Consider the following 20,783-nt stretch of genomic DNA (forward strand, 5'->3'; position numbering starts at 1 on the left):
GTGCAGTTGACTTTGAGTTGGCCTCCAGAGTTGTGTTTCATAGCCTCATCAAGTTTTGGATGAACTCTCTTAGTGTCCTGTTGATGTTTTACAGCTTAAGGCACTCCAGTGTCCATGTGTGTGGCATTGAGTCATAGGCTTTCTTGTACTCAATCCAGGTAGTGCGGTTGGTGCCCTAGGTAACCCCCTATGGCCTATGCCAAGAACCGGCCCTGATACTGAGTAATGTACTAATGTAACGTACTAATGTACTGTAATGAACATACACAACAACTGTAATACTATGAAACTGTTACACTGTATGTAATAACACAGCTGTTGATTGTAGTGCTTGTGGAAATTGGGGGTAAAAGTTCAGAAATTTGTACATCATCCTAGTCCTTTTGGGCAGCGCAAAAGGCTTATTTACGTCACATGTTATGTAAACCACATTACCTGCTCAAATAAATAGACTGAATCTGAAATCTGAGTGGATGGCTCCAGCAGATACTAGGAGCAACATTAGCGATCCCTGTCCAAAAGAGTGCAGTCCTAGGAACAGCTAAGATCCTGCGCAGAACCCTCAGGCTCCCAGGCCCCTGGTAGAGGACCCGAGCCAAAGGAGGCACCACCCAGGTGGGCGGGAACACACATTTTTCAGTTGATATACTGTATATATACACATATATATATAATTTGTGGATTTGTTCCTTTGCCTCTATTTGAGACATTGTTAGGTAGACACAAGAGACTAATCTATACAACATCAACAGGATAAATTAATATTAATGCTCCCAACTTATAAACGTTTTATGACACAGTTTACATTTCTCGGTGAAAGTAGCAATAGACATTGTTTTCACGGAGCAACTTTTTGCTGTTAGAGAGCCACACAAAACTGATCTTTTGTTTATGTCCCAAGGTTTCAGTGGAAATCAATTCTCGGTCAAGAAGCAATAAAACTGATCTGGAATGTGGCTGGTTTACAGGAAATTATATGCCAGTTGTAAAACTTTTGAGAAAAATACAGAACCTGCCATACTGATGCAGACTAAATGCTGGCTAACAACACAAAACAATGACACCTCGTGTAAAACAAAGTCTGTGGCTGATCTGGTTTAACATTATACAAAACCTTTGGCAAAACATGCAAACATCAACCACCAAGCTTCAACCATTTTTTCAAAGACATTCTTCAAACGGGCCTTGAATCAATAATTACAATCAGAGTAATTATGTTTTCCACTATTGTTGACTGTGGAGACCCTCTGCCTCTGATCGCTCAATGTAACAGAACTCATTAATGAAATCACCAAACACTTTCTAATCTTGACAGATTGAATTCCCAGGGATAATATTACTCTGTCCCTTCCTCATTCACGCAGTTCAATCAAACAATATGTTGTATAGCTCAGTAGGCACTCTTTCAGATTTATTGGATTGATTTCCAGCCGTGTTTATAATGTATGCAAGTCTGAATGTGTTATTTGCTTTCTGAAATGGAACGCATTTTTGACTACATCAGAAAAAGGTTTGTTTTCATTGCTTTAATCTCGGATACTACAGAACACCAGGCAAGCTTTAATGCAGAAATACTAGCCTCATCAGCCTGAATCACAAATTAGAGTTGGAGTACGGAGGAGCATCCCCACCAACTGAGAGGCTTTGGATTTGCTCTGTTCGCTGCATCTGTACTTCTCAGTGTGATAATGCTTTGTCGAGTTTACTTTTAATCACATTATGTTGGGTAATGAAGTTTCAAAATTTAATTCAAAACAGTTGTGTACCACCGCAATAAAAGGGAGTAGTTGATTCAGTGTGGAGCTGGAACAAGTGTTTTTGATATGAAGCGGCCATTCTTTGTGCTCTTTGCAAAGATGAAAGCGGGTCAGAAAGCAGGTGTGTCATATAAAAGGTATGCCAAGCAGAGCGTGTTATGTCAGGACACTCTGAGTGTGCTGGGTCACTGGCTCTGTCCTCGTGTCATATACTATCCTTCACAGTGGGCACGCAGCTGCCTTGTGTGACCTTTCCACAGAGCCCTGCAGTCCCTCCGTGTCCACAGTACTTCTCCTTCACCTGCACCTGCTCTGCCATATCCTGTCTGTTTTTTAATTAGCACACAGTCATTAAACCTCTCAAATATCCTAGTGCCTGAATTGAATTGAGAGGAGCTGAAGACCCCCAAACACACACACACACACACACACACACACACACACACACACACACACACACACACTGGTGATATTCCTATTCTTTAATAAGCATCAGCCCTCGGGTCAAATGCATCCACATGGGACACGAGGACAGTAAGAGAAACAGATAGGATCAAAGGTAGAATCTCATTTTATCATGCTCTGCTGCACAAACAGGACAGTTTGGGCATTTACTACAATATCTGACAATGTTATCAGCGGAGATCGTAGGTTGCGATGTTCAGCACTTTGTGTATCTGTGGTCAGTAGCAGCAGATAAGTCCAGATATAGCACCGCGACAGATCAGCTAAAACAATTACCCAAGAATCCCTGTAACACATTGTCTGGAATCATCTATTCAACTGAGACAAAATCCACCACAAAATCTTATCTTGGCCTGGTCTGAAGAGTAAACAGAATTTTTGGTGGCAACGTGGCCGTCTTATCTGTGTCACTATAAATCTGCTACAACCATGAGAATAAATGCCAACGTAGATAAGGAGTATAACGTTCCTTTCAATGGAAGAGGAGCTGAACTTCTCCGACAAACTTGATGGTACCGGAAGAAAGGAAGGGGAAAAAAATAACTACATATACTTATCAGTCAGCAGACACTCAGCTCTCTCTTTTATTCTATGGTTTCTGGTTGAATGTGAAAGTGTTCGTCTGTGAGTCCTGCAATGAACTGGTGACATGTCCAGGGTATACCTTGCTTTTGCCCCATGGTGGCTGGGATAAGCTCTGGCACCCCCTACAACCCTCCCAGACATGGCAGACTCATGCACTGCAAAAATCAAAATCTTACCAAGTATATTTTTCTTATTTCTAGTCCAAATATCTCATCATACTTAGAATAATCACCTAAAGAGTAACTTTTCAGTGAGATATAAGAACTTATTTTTAGACAATAGATCGTGAAAATCTTATTTCGAGAAATCTTACCGAGATAATTTTCACTTTGTTCCATTGGCAGATTTATTTGCTTGAATTAAGCCAAAAAACAGAGAATTAAGCAAAAAAAAATCTGCCAATGGAACAAGTGAAAATTATCTCAGTAAGATTTCTTGAAGTAAGATGTTCAAGCTCTGTTGTCTAAAAATAAGTTCTTATAGCTCACTGAAAAGTTACTCTTCAGGTCAGTGTTTTTCAACCTTGGGGTTGGGACCCCACATGGGGTCACCTGGAATTCAAATGGGGTCACCTGAAATATCTCGAAATTGATCAAAATAAAGAAAAAAAAAAACTTACTAATAAAAATATATGGTGAGTTGAGAGAGACAATCACAATCCATAACAGACATGACAAACTCTGAAGCTGAAACTGAAGCACGGTGGTACTGTTTATCTTTCAAATGTTCATTGTGGTCAGTTTCAGATGCTGCAGCTCTTTCATAATTCATAGTTTGAGTTATTGTTTATTCAGTATTAAATATCAGCCTTGTAAATCCAAGCTGGACTGACTGTACATATCCTGACCAAGGAAAATCAAATTCTCACTTTGTGCAGTAATCTACACCTGGCTTTTCTGCCTCCGTCCATAATAATATACATTATATAGACTACATGTCATCTAAAATTAACATTTATTTGTTACATAGTATAGCAAACTATTACATGACCAAAAACAAATTAATTTTAGCAAAAAAAAAAAAAAGTCTCTGTTTTGAATGTCTGAGGTCGTCAGAAATTTGTGATGTTAAAATGGGGTCACGAGCCAAAAAAGGTTGGGAACCACTGCTTTAGGTGATTATGTCTTATTTTAAGTGTGATGAGATATTTTGAATAGAAATGAGAAAAATACACTTGGTAAGATTTCGATTTTTGCAGTGTGGTAGCCAATTCTTTTTTAGACATCAGGTGTTAAGCTTACGCTTAAATGACTCGTCCCTTTGCAGAGTCATTCTGTGAATTTCAAAGCAGCATCAAAAAGAAAAGACAAATCCTGTATATAAAAGAAAAGAAAAAAACACTATACCATGCACCTTATTGACACATCTACAGTACTGTGAATGTACAGTATATGGCCACATCATACACCACAGCACCTTGCAACGCACCTTGCTTCAAGGGAAAATTGATGCCGGGAGAGAGAAAAGAGGACCCATAACAATGTGCAGGGAGGCCTGCACAATTTCATTGTAACATGGAGTACAATGACAATAAAGTTTATTCAATTTTTTATTCAAAATATAATCTAGTGACATCAGAAGCTGGGCAGGCCTCAACTATATGCAAGCAATGCAAAGGCCAATGAATAGACACAACTGGTGAACCCTGACATCCAACCCTCTATAAGAAGAAGGAACTCGATGATGATGATGCTCAAGATGTACCCCTTTTAAGTTTACATTCTTTTTAAAAGTATACGTTTATATTTATACTTTCCTCCTTTGTGTTATGTGTGAAATTACTATTTTACTATTGGCTTTACTCTGTCCATTGTACTCTGTATAACTGTGCGGATTTTATCTTGTTAGGTAATGCTCTTATATTCCAGGTGAAGAAAATCTTAGTGTGCATGAAGCTTAACCCTTTATAGGACACTGAGAAATATTCTGAAATTTTAAACTTCAACCTTAGTGAGTTATTCAAAAACCTAACAAGACTTTAATACATTTGTTAAATTTTTCAAAATTTGTATTGTTATGTAGAAAATCAAGGTTAATGAAGTTACCATATTTGGTTCCTTACCCATAAGTGGCAAAAAAAAAAAAAAAAAAAAAAAAAAAAATTCAAGACGTATATATAAAAAAATACAAGAAGAACACATATAAGGTGACAGGAACCACGTTTAGAACATTAGAACATAAGTGCTGATCCAGACCCCTGTCCACATCCACATTCTCCCTTTGAACATCATTCCTTACATTAGTACCATTACTTCATGGTACCTAACAAAGCAGGTACACTCACTGTTCATGCACAGGTGGACCTTACAGACCCTGTCAACCACATTGGACCTGAGATTGTTGCCTCACTGTCCTCACTGGAACTGTTGCTGTCACTGTCTTGAAAAGCATGTGGAAATTACCAATAATAATCACTTGCCCAATAAAGAGTTAATGATAGGGATGGTACACTTCTCTCTGTTCTCTCTGTTATGAGAAAGTTTAGAAAACAGATATAAACCATGGAAATGCACCAACCTCTTCTCTTATTCGTCCTCCAACCCAGTGGCAGCTGATTGACAGCTGTAAGTGAAGCCTTCTCACTCATGTCAGTGTGTCAGATGCTCTAATCATAAAATCTAATTTGCAAGATTGATCAGATTCCAAAAATAACACATGTCAGTATAATTACTAATTGCTCTAGTACTGTACGCCAATTCCAAATAATGCAATAAAAAAACTGTGGGTCTGCAACATTCCAAAGATGGGACATTTTCAAGGGGCAAAAAGTTGCTCCAAATCAAAAGGCACAGAAAGTTGCTTTGAGTCTTGCAGCACAGGCCAAATGGTCAGAATGGATTATGCAGTTTGTTGTCCTTCACCTCTGGCCTGGTCAAGGTCATTATGTCTCACAGACAGGAATGCACAGTCAACACATATGATCAATTTAATCAAACAGCAATTGACTACCTGGTATTTATCCACTGTTGTGGGTATTCTCATTATTTACTGCATGCTTGGAAATCAAAAGTCAAATTCAGGGTGAAAGGACTTGATGAGTATGCATCTCTTTATGTCAACATATGTTTCACAGTAACAGCTCGACCTAAAGAGGTCAGACAACTGTAAGCCGAGCTGTAGTGTTAGTGCATTCAGCACTTTTCATATGGTGTGATTTAAAACAACATGGCAACTGGAGGTATTGTTTACGGCCTGTATTGTACTCTTTCTTAGTCTGACATTCAGTAAAATATTGTCCATTATTTTCCAGGTAAAAAATAAACACAGCCAGTAATGTAAGTTACCTGACTTTTTGCAGGGACAGTATTGTTAAGCAGGTAGAACAGACTTAAAACCCAGAACTGAAAGTAGGGACAAGGTCACAGCAACTTGAATTTATTTAAAGCAATTAAAACAGAAATCTGAGTTAAATTGATGATGAACATTATTACATTCGCAGAACTCAACAAAACAACATTTGCACCTTAGAGTATTTATCTATATCAGTGAATTAGAATTTTTATCTTGCACTCTTGCACTTAATTAAATGGTGGTAATATATCATCTGGATTACTTCTCAGAGGACATCTGCTTAAAAAAATGTCTCCTGTTCTGTTGGAGGTTCACCTTATTTAATAAGTACAATTTCCATTCAGATGCATTCCATAGTCCTGACCTTGACAGGTGAACACAAAATGTTTTTTTTTTCTCCCTTGTTTCACTTTCTAGAACAGAGTACTTGATGGTGATCATTTTTAATGCCGCTGTCCTTTAGTGTCACAATCTAGGCCAAGTACCGCAATGATCTGTAAAGGTCTGCTCAGCTGGCCATCCAACACACACTCATCTCCACAGACAGCAGAATAAAAAGTGACCAGTCTTGGGAGAAACTTTAGATTTAAAAAATTTGAGCCAGGGCATGGAAAGAGGACATCACATTATAGCTCAGGGAGATAGGGAGGGACGTGATCAGATGCCTAAAAGAGGCTCAGGTGCTGGAAACAGAAATTTAATGATGTCCCAAGAGGAGACAAAGCCAAAGCAGGCTGACCCTGTCAAGTCAAAGCCAAGGATAGTTACCTTGCCAGGACACAGGACATGTAAATGGCTTGTCCCTCTTCGATATTTGACAATTTAGTGAACCGAACTAATTTGCTCATTGATGTGTTAGTGCAGCTATCATGGATTTGGGTTGGGTCTGTGCTATTGTTTGGTGTCAAAAGTGTTAGAATATTTGGTTAATAACAGTGAAATTCTTCAACCCCATGCCAGTAAATTGATTTGGAGCAAAACAAAACAGAGATGCTGCTGACATGCAACACTGTTTCTGTCATTGAAATGTACAAGCTCTTGCTACAGTGACAGATGGTGCAGCCAGCTCGAAAACAATAGTGAAGGACAGAACAGCCAAGATGTCATGGTGCATCCCTGCCTTCATCTGTATTGACTTAGTGTGAGTGCAAGTGAGACGACCTTACATTGGGCTTCTCTTATAACACACTACATCAACTTTATACAGTCTATGACTATATTCCCAGGACCAAACCCTGCACAGCACCCTCTCATCAAGCAGGTCCAAAGGTCAAATGGCTGCACAGTCCGCCTCTTGTCAGATTTACAACTTACGAGAGGCCTTGAGACACATTCTTACATTTTCACAACGGCGCAGATGACAGAGTACAGCCTCCCTTAGGAGACGCAGTCTCCATCATCCCTACTGACCTTGAGATTGGACCTGACTTCACTTTGTCAATTAATTATAGAAAAAAAGTATGTTGATCTAAAACCAAGTGCAGCCCATCCCACTGCAGTAACCTATAAATGTGACTGGAAAGGCCAGTCTGCAATGCAGTATTTTGAACTGCACCAAAAAAAGTCCAAGATTCAAGAGTGTTATTATATTATTTTTCTGCTGGTCAAACACAAGATATACCGTCCAATAAAACAGGCAGGATAATATCATAAACAGTAACTCTTATACAGTATATGTGTGTTTGACATCCCAGTACAAACACAAACTCAGACTCCCATCTGAGGATTTAATGTACGTTAAGTCCAGTTTAAATTAGATACACAATGTAAGGTTTGAACAAGCTTGTGAAGTTTATGTTGGAATCTGCTTTGTGCTGGAGCCGATTGCTTGTTGACATCAGATAACTCCTCTAAGCTAACAACAGTTTTGGTTGCCTTCATCCAGCCTATATACATTGACTTTTCAGAGATGCTCACTCTTGAGCTCTTCTCCCGTTTCTTCAGCTCCATCAGAATGCAACACTAGATAGTGTTAACTTGATGTTGCACACACAAATGTAAATAACAAATTAAATATAACATTAATAAAGGAATACATTGTCATACATTTTGATTTTTACAATACATTAATATGTAAATACTAAATTCATGTGGTCACCATCAGCTGGAGAATTATTAGGTTTGAAAGAAGCTCTTAACTACAAAAATCAGCAATAGTGACCCACTTGAAAATACTGTTTCTTTGGCAGTTAAGGAGATTACTCGATACTTCACTGATGCAAGGACTTTCATCTGAAAAGCATCCAATCTGGCTCTACTTCACCATATTCTGTGACTCATCAGATTCTGTAGCAATCATAGTGATATCCACCTTTGCATTTGCAGGACCATTAAGTGCAGTTAAGTAAAAAATTGTGTAGATTAAGTATGTTGCATGGATTTGTAAATTAGACTACTGCAAACCATCATCACTGTGTCCGATTACGTGTTGGATTGTTTCTCGGGTAAATGTATTTAAAACCATATCCTGAACTTGGAACCAAATCTCTGTTCTTATAAAATTAACGAAAGATAAGTCTGCCGAAATGGAAAAAAAGATATATAATGAGCAAAGAAGATGACTGTGTGAATTAGTACAGTTAGAAACAGTGAGTTTATTCCCACTGACATGCTGTATTTTAAGCTCCTGCTTTTTAGGTCCACTCTGCTGGATGTTACGTTAATTCCTTGGAGAAGCCCCCTTACAGATAATATTCTCTTCAGATAAACATACACAGGCTTTCTGACGTGCACTCGCCTTGACCCCATGCACTTCTGAAGAAAACACATTAGGTTTTTTCCCACATGTGGGATCTATTGGTCTTTACTTCATCGCTGCCCCCAGAGCCCTGCACTTCTCACTGTATCCTTGCAGTGATAAAAGAGAAAACTGCTGGTGAAAGGACTGCAGATATTAGTCTTCATCAGACTTGTGAGACAGTGACACTTATGAAGACCTATGTCATTTAATATACATCATCAGCTTTAACTCTGAAAATGGAAGCTGAAAGCACAAGCCAGTGCCTCAGGCAACTCAAGGCTGGGCTAAGCAGAAGGCCAGAGGAAAAATCAACCTTGTCTCACATGGCCCCCTCAACAACAGACAGGAAGGAGCAATGTTATACACTGATCTTTTCAGTCTTCTCACCTTTTGACAGACTCAGTATTTCAAAGTTTAAAATCTAAAATTCTAGATCTACAGAAAAATCTCATGAAAAGAAAAGCCTCACGTTACCTTGTGCAGTTCTGTCGAAAATTGACCCAGCATTGAATCTGATGAAAAAAGATTTCATCATTTCTCAAGTCACACAGTATCTTCACCATATAATCAGTAAAGAAATAATATCCTATTTTGTCTGAGGCCCTTCATTAATCAATTTAGAAGCGACAAGCAATTATTTCTCATGGTTAAAGTGCATGCCATCAATCTGGACTGTCCAATTAGCCTCTACAGAGTTTCACAATGAGTACTTCACTTGACCTCCCTTGCATAAATGTTGTGAAGCTGCATGCAGTAACTTTTCATCAAGAAACTTTAAAACTGACCTAAATAACTTCTGTATATTTCAAAGTTTATATCACTTGTCATTTTTTCACTGACTGTTTTAATTGTTTTGCTGGCAACACTCAGTACATGTAGGTGGATGCTGAATTATGAATGAGGAAAATACTTAAAAATATCAGTAAATTATAACTGTAATGTGTAAAAAAAAAAAAAAAAAAAGTCTCAGTTTTTTCACTCGTGTGAGTAAAGCTGATGAAAAAAAGCATTTTAACTTTTTAAAATGTACATATGTTTAAATAAATAATAATAGATATAGCCTATTTAAGTGGAAACATTGCAGTAAAGAAGCTGCAGAGATAATGGAAAGTGGTATTTGCATTGTGTTGGTACTTAGAGTGATGTTCAGTCTTTTACAGGCCAAACACACACTGTAGGAATATAACACTTGTTTTGCCTGGAGCTACATTATATGAAATCTACCACATGCAAAAGAAAAATGCCTGCTGTGAATCATTTTAACCATTTTAGCAGAGTTAAAACAAAAAAAAAACCACAAGTAACAAAACACCCTGATACTGATTTTTTTATTTTTTTTTTTGGCACAATTGTGGTTATCTGGACAAAAACAAGTTCTTCACTGGTTTCAATCACAGTCATGTGTGCACAGTTGCCTTGTAGTGTTATTAGCACTAGTAGTACACAGCATTATTCACTGTGTCCAAATCCCTTGTAAGTATGCCCACCTGGCACCAATGAGGATGTGGCAGTGTTGACAGCTCTGATGTGATCTCAAACACTGCTAATCTCATCTGCTGTAGAGGACATGGATGTATCTAATACCTGCTTACATGTTCTGATCACATACTGTAGGCAACACCCACATCCTAGACATGGAAGTTAATAAACACAATATGAACACAAAAGGTAAACCCCCTGTTTTGCAAACACAGTCAAATAAAACATCTGATAGTTCAGTCAGTTCTTTTTGTTTTGCTGCAGGCTTCGTTTTTAATCTATTTTCTGCGTTTGCAGCACTGGTCTCTAATGGCCTAAACACAGTGCAGCAGAGGATGCTGACCTTCCATCTCCAAAATGCTCAGATCATGTGTTTTTGATGTGATGAGTTTGAATAAGGAGCTCGTCTCCCCTGTGGCATCTCCATCCAGCCTTGCATGGTCTTATAATTTGGTGAATGGAAATTCTGTTGGCATAGTGCAGAACCTCCAGCTCCTTATCTGTTTTAATCAGATGGTGTGAGAATAGACGGCAACAAGCAAGTCTGAGATCCACTCTCTCTGATCATTACATCAGCTACTTATTCCACTAGCTGAATATTTATTAAATATGTCTTACCAAGCATGAACACAGCTAGGGAACATTGCATCTGAATTCAAAATTTGCATTACATCAGTTTGTTTGAATTTTCCCTTTAAAAACTTCACCAGTGCATCAGTGTCTGGTCAAAGTTCAGCAACTTTACAACATTCTGTGCTGTAGTGTGCAAACCTATGGAAGCCGAGAACGGCCGTGGATTTACGCATTATTTTATGGTTGTTACCTCGTGATAACGAATTAATGAATTTGTTATCTCGAGATAGCAAAGATCGTTTTTTGTGATAATGAAGTAATTTATTTTGTTATTTCGTACAGAACTCAGATGCGAGCAGGTACCACATCCTCCCCATCACAGTCTTCACATGTGCTATACAGAGCAGAACACACATTCAGCAGCAACTTACAGCACGTTACAGTAACTACGGGAAAATGAACTTCGAGATAACAAATGAATGAATCTTGTTATCGTGAGAATTTGTTATCTTGAGATAACAAAGATTGTTTTCTCATAGTTACTGTTACTTGCTGTAAGTTGCTGTAAGTTGTTGGTGAATGTGTGTTCTGCTCTGTGCAGCACATGTGAAGGCTGGGATGTGTAGGATGTGGTACCTGCTCGCATCTAAGTTATGTACGAAATAACAAAATAAATTACTTCGTTATCAACAAGAAAGATCTTTGTTGCTTTGAGATAACAAATTCATTAATTCGTTATCTCGAGATAGTGCCCATAATATAACATGTAAATCCACGGCCGTTCTCGGCTTCCATGCAGGCTGACTACCAGGAAAAATGTCACAATTCATGTTTTAGCAGCTTTATTTCTTACTAAAGCATCAGTATTTTTTAGGAAATGTTCATGTAAGATCCTGGTTTGGTTTAAATATTACTAAATATCACTAAACTCATTGTAAGTCAAACACCAAACTTTGAGTTTTTAGTTTTAGACACTGAGGCCACAGACTGTGCAGACTTCTATAATAAACTAAGCCCTGGTATATTTCTTTAAACCAATTCAAGTGCTATCTGTATGTAAATCTAACCACAAAAAAAATCCTTAAATACACATATGAATAGAATTTATTTGAATCCTTATATTCTGTGGTGTGTCAAATTTGACCCAGTTCAATATTTGACAGCAGCAAGTAAGCCAACAAATAAATAAATAAGAGATTTTTAATGATGCGTAGCATTGGGTAAAGACTGGATATAAATGCTATAATAATTAATAAATAAACATCCATCCATCCATTCTCTTCCGCTTATCCGGGGCCGGGTCGCGGGGGTAACAGTCTAAGCAGGGATGCCCAGACTTCCCTCTCCCCAGACACCTCCTCCAGCTCTTCCGGGGGGATCCCGAGGCGTTCCCAGGCCAGCCGAGAGACATAGTCTCTCCAACATGTCCTGGGTCTTCCCCGAGGTCTCCTCCCGGTGGGACATGCCCGGAACACCTCCCCAGGGAGGCGTCCAGGAGGCATCCGAAACAGATGCCCGAGCCACCTCAGCTGGCCCCTCTCGACGCGGAGGAGCAGCGGCTCTACTCCGAGCTCCTCCCTGGTGACTGAGCTCCTCACCCTATCCCTAAGGGTGCGCCCAGCCACCCGACGGAGGAAACTCATTTCGACCGCTTGTATCCGGGATCTTGTCCTTTCGGTCATGACCCAAAGCTCATGACCATAGGTGAGGGTAGGAACATAGATTGACCGGTAAATCGAGAGCTTCGCCTCTCGGCTCAGCTCCTTCTTTACCACAACCGACCGGTACAGCGACTGCATCACTGCAGACGCTGCACCAATCCGTCTGTCAATCTCACGCTCCATCCTTCCCTCACTCGTGAACAAGACCCCGAGATACTTAAACTCCTCCACTTGGGGCAAAGACTCCCCACCGACCCGGAGAGGGCAAACCACCTTTTTCCGGTCGAGAACCATGGCCTCGGATTTGGAGGTGCTGATCCTCATCCCGCTCGCTTCACACTCGGCTGCAAACCGCCCCAGTGCACGCTGAAGGTCCAGGTTCGATGAGGCCAACAGGACAACATCATCTGCAAAAAGCAGAGATGAAATCCTGTGGTCCCCAAACCGGACCCCCTCCGGCCCTTGGCTGCGCCTAGAAATTCTGTCCATAAAAATTATGAACAGAACCGGTGACAAAGGGCAGCCCTGCCGGAGTCCAACATGCACCTGGAACAGGTCTGACTTACTGCCGGCAATGCGAACCAGGCTCCTGCTTCGGTCATACAAGGACCGGACTGCCCTTAGCAAAGGGCCCCGGACCCCATACTCCCGAAGCACCCCCCACAAGATACCACGAGGGACACGGTCGAACGCCTTCTCCAGATCCACAAAACACATGTGGACTGGTTGGGCGAACTCCCATGAACCCTCAAGCACCCGACGGAGAGTATAGAGCTGGTCCAGCGTTCCACGACCAGGACGAAAACCGCATTGTTCCTCCTGGATCCGAGGTTCGACTATCGGTCGGATCCTCCTCTCCAGTACCCTGGAATAGACTTTCCCCGGGAGGCTGAGGAGTGTGATCCCCCTATAGTTGGAGCACATCCTCCGGTCCCCTTTCTTAAAAAGGGGAACCACCACCCCGGTCTGCCAATCCAGAGGTACTGTCCCCGACCGCCACGCGATGTTACAGAGACGTGTCAACCAAGACAGTCCCTGCACATCCAGAGACTTAAGGTACTCAGGGCGAATCTCATCCACCCCCGGTGCCCTGCCACCGAGGAGCTTGCCAACCACCTCGGTGACTTCAGCTTGGGTGATGGACGAGTCCACCTCTGAGACCTCAGCCTCTGCTTCTTCTATGGAAGACGTGGCAGTGGGATTGAGGAGATCCTCGAAGTATTCCTTCCACCGCCCGACAACATCCCCAGTCGAGGTCAGCAGCTCCCCACTTCCACTGTAAACAGTGTTGGTGGCGCACTGCTTTCCCCTCCTGAGGCGCCGGATGGTTTGCCAGAATTTCCTCGAGGCCGACCGATAGTCCTCCTCCATGGCCTCCCCAAACTCCACCCAGACCTGAGTTTTTGCCTCCACAACCGCCTGGGCTGCAGCACGCTTGGCCTTCCGGTACCCATCAGCTGCCTTGGGAGTCCCACGGGCCAACAAGGCCCGATAAGACTCCTTCTTCAGCTTGACGGCATCCCTTACTTCCGGGGTCCACCACCGGGTTCAGGGATTGCCGCCACGACAGGCACCGGAGACCTTGCGACCACAGCTCCGAGCAGCCGCTTCGACAATGGAGGTGGAGAACATGGTCCACTCGGACTCAATGTCCCCAACCTCCCCCGGGATCTGGGAGAAGCTCTCCCGGAGGTGGGAGTTGAAGACCACACTGACATCGGGTTCCGCCAGACGTTCCCAACAGACCCTCACAACACGTTTGGGCCTGCCGAGTCGGTCCGGTTTCCTCCTTCGCCAGCGGATCCAACTCACCACCAGGTGGTGATCGGTTGACAGCTCTGCCCCTCTCTTCACCCGAGTGTCCAAAACACGCGGCCGGAGGTCTGATGATACGACAATGAAGTCGATCATCGACCTCCGGCCTAGGGTGTCCTGGTGCCAAGTGCACTTATGGACATCCCTGTGTTGGAACATGGTGTTTGTTATGGACAAACTGTGACTAGCACAGAAGTCCAGTAACAGAACACCACTCGGGTTCAGATCAGGGAGGCCGTTCCTCCCCATCACCCCCCTCCAGGTCTCACTGTCGTTGCCCACGTGGGCATTGAAGTCGCCCAGGAGAACAATGGAGTCCCCAGTCGGAGCACCATCCAGCACCCCTCCCAGAGACTCCAAGAAGGCCGGGTACTCTGCACTGCTGTTTGGCCCGTAGGCCGAAACAACAGTGAGGCACCTGTCCCCAACCCGAAGGCGTAGGGACGCGACCCTCTCGTTCACCGGGGTGAACTCCAACACATGGCGGCTGAGCTGAGGGGCTATGAGTAAGCCCACACCAGCCCGCCGCCTCTCACCGCGGGCAACGCCAGAGAAGTGGAGAGTCCAGCCCCTTTCGAGGGGTTGGGTTCCAGAGCCCAAGCTATGTGTGGAGGTGAGCCCGACTATATCTAGACGGTATCTCTCAACCTCCCTCACAAGCTCTGGCTCCTTCCCCCCCAGCGAAGTGACATTCCATGTCCCAAGAGCTAGACTCCGTGTCCGGGGATCGGGTTGTCGGGCTCCCTGCCTTCGACTGTCACCCAATCCACACTGCACCCGGCCCCTATGATTCCCTCGATGGGTGGTGAGTCCGTCGGAGGGTGGGCCCACGTCGCTCTTTCGGGCTGGGCCCGGCCGGACCCTGTGGGCATAGGCCCGACCACCAGGCGCTCGCATACGAGCCCCAACCCCAGGCCTGGCTCCAGGGTGGGGCCCCGGCTGCGCCGTACCGGGCGACGTCACGTTTTTTAGATGTTTCTTGTTCATAAGGGCTTCTGAACTGCTCTTAGTCTGGCCCGTCACCCAGGACCTGTTTGCCTTGGGAGACCCTACCAGGGGCATAAAGCCCCCGACAACATAGCTCCTGGGATCATTCGGGCACACAAACTCCCCCACCACGATAAGGTGGCAGTTCAAGGGGGAATAAATAAACAATAACTTCCAAATGTTGTCACCATTTTAATAAAACCATCTTAGTTTTTATTTTATGTCTTCATGTCTTAAGTTAAATATACATGGTATGTTTTTCCTCCATAAACAAGTGGTGTAAAATCCAAAAATCACATACTCTTTGCTTCTTGAATATTGAATTAAGATTAACCTTGACACCAGAGAGGCTGCTCACATCATTATACTGCATTACAATCAAGGCAGTAGGTTTGATTCTGACATTGGCGGAGACACAAAAGTGCTCCAAGGCAGCAATATTGTTCTAAGTAGATGTGTGTAGTTTTTAAAAGTCATGAGCCATTAAAACTATGCAAAAATAGATATATATGTATTGACAAAAGTAGAAAAAGAAACTTAGTCGTTTCAGAAGCATCGATACTATACATATCCATGGTTGGCAGGATGCAGATTGGCAGTGTTTTATTTCTGATGACTGGGTTGGATTGCAGTGTATAAAAGGATTCGCTAATTGTACATTTTTGGCTGGTTTGCTGCTTGTGACATGTAGTACTTTTTTTTTTTTTTTTGCTTTGTTTTTACTGTTTTTGTTTCCTAATTATATTTACCACTGTGAGAAAGGTAATCTAAAAATGTATATATATCTGTCTCATTATATCAGCTGTCTTTAACATTGCACTGTGCTCTTACTTTCTCTGCCAGGTGGCCTTTGAGTCCTTCAAAATGTCAGGGAAATCAGTTGTTATCTTGTTAGCAAGATGTTCCCAACAGTCTATCTTTAGTCTCTCTCTTATGGTTCGTGCATGGTGATTCTTCAGCAGTGACACCACCTCCGATGACTCACTGAGCAACAGACACCAGAGATTATTAATGTTTTTACAAAAATAGTTACACAGAGATAACAGCAGCAGTAACCCATGGTTACCGAGATGACGTCACTTAGTATCAATGATCTCCTCAACACTATTCTTCCAATTTCCTAATATCCGAGGTGACAAGCAATTGATTAAGGATGTATTGTTGCAAAAGTCATTTTCATTTGTAAAACAACAAAAATACATTTCAATTCATTTGCCGTCACAGCCCCGGAAAATGAGTCAATATTTTTTCACCTGAGGGAGATGTGCCTGAGTGGTGTCTTGGCTCATTTGAGAAATGTTACATCACCAGGAAGGTTCAACCCTTGAACTCTCTTTGGTAATCTTTGGTAATAAGCGAAGGGGAGAAAAGAAATACAAGGTTTGCAGAGGAGAGAAGTGTGGCTGTAATGAAGCGGCTTCCTGCAGGGTAATAAAGGTCTGCGTCTAATGCCAAGGGCAGCCAGGCAAACACGAAGACCATTACAGCTGAGCGGGCTGGCTTACTGTTCTGTCTGGGAGGCCAAAAACAGCTCAGAGACAGCACCCACCCCCACCTGCTTTTGACTGCAGATACAATTATCTTGTGATGTTGCAGCCAATATTTCCTTCTGGTGCCAAAGGTGAAGACATGTTAGAAATGTCATTTTTTAAAAATACTTTTTCTCTACAAGAATGGGGAGTGCTGTCCCTGGAGGATTACTGCAGGACAGCAGGACAGAGCAGAGAAGCTGAGAACGGCAGACGGGAAGACAGTGTACATACAAGTATTTGGTTTTATTTTGCCATGGCTGGTGCATGATAAAATATAACTGCTTTGTAAAAGTGCAGTCTAAATGCACACTTTTAACTTCCCTTTGAGTGACCAAAGATAAATCTCTTGTAGTGTATAGCAACATTTCAACTGACAGCATTTAATGAAAATAATTATTCGACGCCAAGCATTTTTTAAGCTAATGAAGCATAAAAAGCACACCAACTTCTAATTGCTGGAACTTTTCTTTTAGCTTTTAAAAGGGAAAGAGGAGGAAGAATCATACTGAGATCTTTCAGTGCTGAGCAAAATAATTTGCACAAAATGAGATGCAGGAAGTTATTTGAAATTGCACTGAGGCTTGAAGGAGAAAATTGCAGAGTGATTTGTTAAGAATTTCCATTAACTGTGCATTTAATTTGCTTGGACTTTGATAGCATACATAGTGGCTGTACTGTATCTTATACTATGTGTAAATGAGTGAAACATGGTTGGCTTTCAAGTGGAAAACAAAACTATGTGGGGAAAAAGCTGGCAAATGAACAGAGTCAGTTCATGAGGCTTAAAGCTGCACCTACAGAATGATGCCAATGAATCCCATATATCAAAGAAGGTCACACAAAGAGGTGTGAATATGAAGTCGTACAATTCCCACTATAACCTTGCTGCAGCTGTTAGCATAAGCAACACTAGAATAGGTGAAAACTGAATTAAATTGCGGGGGGTGACATTTATTGCAACATCATTTCTGTTCCATTTGACCAATTACACAAAGTATAGGATACTCCTGCCCATGATATACTCTATATGGACTGAACTGCATAAAATGTACTGTTCTCATAATGTTCTCATACTTCAAATAACTTTTTTTTTTTTTAATTGTTTAGATTTTTAGTCACATTTTTTTACCCCACCCCCCAAAGGGGAGGCAAGGGGTATCATTTTTGGTTCAGTTTGTTTGTGTATTTGTTAACACTCTGGCAGCAAAACTATTGCTTCAGTTCATACCAAATTGGGTTTATAGATTGCCAGTGACCCACAATAAATCTGATTACATTTTGGGAAGAGTAGGTCAAAGTAGAAATTTTTAATGACTTTTTAAAATCTTTTTTTTTTTTTTTTCCCCATTTACTTAAAACGAACAGAATTTCACATGTCTGTAGCAGCAAAACAATTGGTTGAATTCATACCAAATTGGTTTTAAAGATTGCCAGTGACCCAGAATAGATGTGATTACATTTTGGGAAAAGTAGGTCAAAGTTCTAATTTTGTATGAATTTTTAAATTTTTTTTTCCTCCCATTTACTTATAATGGGAAATTTCAAATGTCTATAAGAACATCAATTTTGTTTCAATTTACTTCAGACTTGGCTCATATATAGACCCAATTGTTATGCTGACATCAGCACACGCATAGACATGATGACATCAGCTGGATCAATGCCAAAATAAGCTACAATATGTGCGAGGGTGGGGTTTGTTGTGTCTGACACCACATGTTTTAAATGTATTGTCCTTTGTTTCATCATCTTCTGTCACTATTTATTTCACGAAAGCTGTTTGCCAAATACTTCACTTCCAATGACAAAAAGACTTAACGTAATCCATAACAAAGCCTAAATACAGTTTGTACCAATGGAACTGCTTCCAGAAACAATCCGGCACAGACACAGAAGTGTTTTAAAGGGATTAAACTTCCCATCATATCGTTCAAAATGTCCAGTTTCCTTGATTTTGCTCATCGCTTCTTTTTTGAACAATTATTCAGCAACTGAAGAGTTTGGTGTCAAGCACTTTAGATGACACAACAAAAATATAAAGTGAACTCACTTTACATTTAACTAGTCATTTTCACCTCTAAACAACTTCAAGTCAACAGCTTGCTCAGTGAGTGTGTGGTGTAATGAAATTAGTTTGAGAACGTGAAAATCTTTCCCTATGAGCTGTAACATCAAAGCTGGTATACAATTAGGCTTCACTCCAAATATCATCTATTTATCTGTTACCGTGCCAACACCATTAGCTGATCTGTCACAGTGTTGATTTCTTTTTGAGTTTCAATGAACAAGATGTCAGAGGGAAATTTTTGATGGAGATGGTTATTTTTAGTCATGGGTCAAAAAAGGTGGTACAAACAGAGTGGGCTGAGGGAGAAACATGAAGGAACGTCCTTGTGTCGCCACCGTACCTTTCTGCAAATCACGTGTAGGCCTATTTATTACCACAGTTTAGTTTCATATCAACATATCAATGCATGTGAACGTTAGTGTTTTAACTGATCATGCCTTTTTTTTGACAGAACAGATTTTGTTTACTATAATAAAACTGTCTTCAAGAAATTAAATCACTCAGATTAGTGAACAATACCAAGACCTGGGTTGAAAATATGGAAATGAGTCACAATTAATAATAGCCCAAACCACAGCACTTAAAACATAAACACCTGGATTTACATTTTTATTTCCATCATCTGCCCCAGTAACCTCCTATCTACAATGGAAAAGTAGTGAATCCCTCAGTAAATAATTTTGCTGAAATCTATGGTTTCCAAACAATGTCAGCATTTATTCTGGCTGCTGCACTGAAAATTTTACGTGAATTATTTTGAGACGTTCAAAATGAAATGCCATGGATTGAGTATGAAACTCCTTAATGAGTGTTGAAATACAGCAGCCAGTTCTAGTAGAAAAGTACAGGTGCCCATTCTATTTCAGTGATGTCACAGAGGAACAATTCTGTACATGTGAACATGATCTGACAGAGCATGAAAATATATCTGAATGATATGACATGGACTGGAACAGGACAATACCTAAGCTGACTCAACCCTCTTATCATGATGGGATAATATTGTGATTCTTTAAGCCACTTTGTTACTGTTGTACTTTAAACTTTAATACTTCCCTGTCTGTGCTTGTTGATGCTCTTCTTGTGTCTTTGCATTTTTGTTTCATCGTTGGTTTGTAAAAAAAAAAAAAAAAAAAAAAGAAAAAAGTAAAATCTGTCAAAAATAAAGTATTAAAAAAATGCCATGGATTGAGCATTAAAAACTGAATTTTCTGAAGTGAACTACAGAAATGCTGATTCCATAGTTAAACTTCTTAAAGCCTTCAAGGATAGACGGTAGAATAACTATCAATTCTAACACAATGCACTGTTTTGGATTAAAGTAGAATTACCTGATCTTACCTACATGATAATGAGTAAAGTTTATGGGAGAGAGACGCGTGATTAAATCTCAACTTTTGCTTTTTTTTTTTATCTGTCCATCTATTTGCCTATCCATCCATCCATCCATCCACCCACCCACCCACCCTTCCTTCCTCTGTCTCCTTGTATTACACGTTAGATATAGCTTTCAGACATACAGGGACAAACTAATCTGATGGAAAGACTAAGCAGTGATTTCAGGCTCTAAACAAGAACGTGTCTCACATGAGCGGTGATGCGGTTTTATAGCTCCCCTGGCACCGAGCAGAACATTTAAAAGGCACGGCTCAAATGAGCTTAGCACACTTTATTACCCGTCTGCAAACAGCTTAAGTGTCAAGCAGCACATCCTTGAGTTAGTAATGTTCACAGGCATACTGAAAGATGAGGGCAATTAGCCCTGAGAAGTGCACATGGGTGGTACAGAAGCAAACAATCAAAGCCCTGAAGGCTAAAATAACAGTGTAC

This window comes from Sphaeramia orbicularis, chromosome 3 (assembly GCF_902148855.1).
Source record: "Sphaeramia orbicularis chromosome 3, fSphaOr1.1, whole genome shotgun sequence".
Lineage (NCBI taxonomy): Eukaryota > Metazoa > Chordata > Actinopteri > Kurtiformes > Apogonidae > Sphaeramia > Sphaeramia orbicularis.